Source organism: Nestor notabilis, unplaced genomic scaffold (genome assembly GCF_000696875.1).
Source record: "Nestor notabilis isolate BGI_N333 unplaced genomic scaffold, ASM69687v1 scaffold33821, whole genome shotgun sequence".
NCBI classification, from domain to species: Eukaryota; Metazoa; Chordata; class Aves; order Psittaciformes; family Psittacidae; genus Nestor; species Nestor notabilis.
This window is the reverse complement of record NW_009916649.1, coordinates 66705-67128: the sequence shown is the minus strand read 5'-3', so window position 1 is coordinate 67128 and position 424 is coordinate 66705.

Sequence of the window (424 nt, the reverse complement as noted above, 5' to 3'; positions counted from 1 at the left end):
CTTTCAGCAAAGACACACTTGATTTATGTCCAGAACAGGTTCTTAGTATTGATTTTTTTTTCCCCTCTGGAAAAAAACAAAAGAAAACAAAACTATATGTCTCCATTATTTTCTGAGCATGGCAATGCAGTGGCACATTTCAGATGATCTTTTATCTTAAATTACTCAATGTGTTCTTCTGTATTTTAAAAAGCATTTTTGCAAGTTAAAAAAAAAAAGACATAATTGCATGTATGGCCATTGTCATGTTTTCACAGGGTGGAGGGAACAGGAGGAACTGGGAGGGACCATGTATGAGGAGAAGGGAATTTTAGGAAAAGAAAGCACAATTTGGGAAGTTTGTATGGTGGCTGTAATTTGAGTTTATCACAAAAGAGGCAGAAGTGGAACAAAAACAAGGAGTAGATCAAAGGCTAGGAAGCAG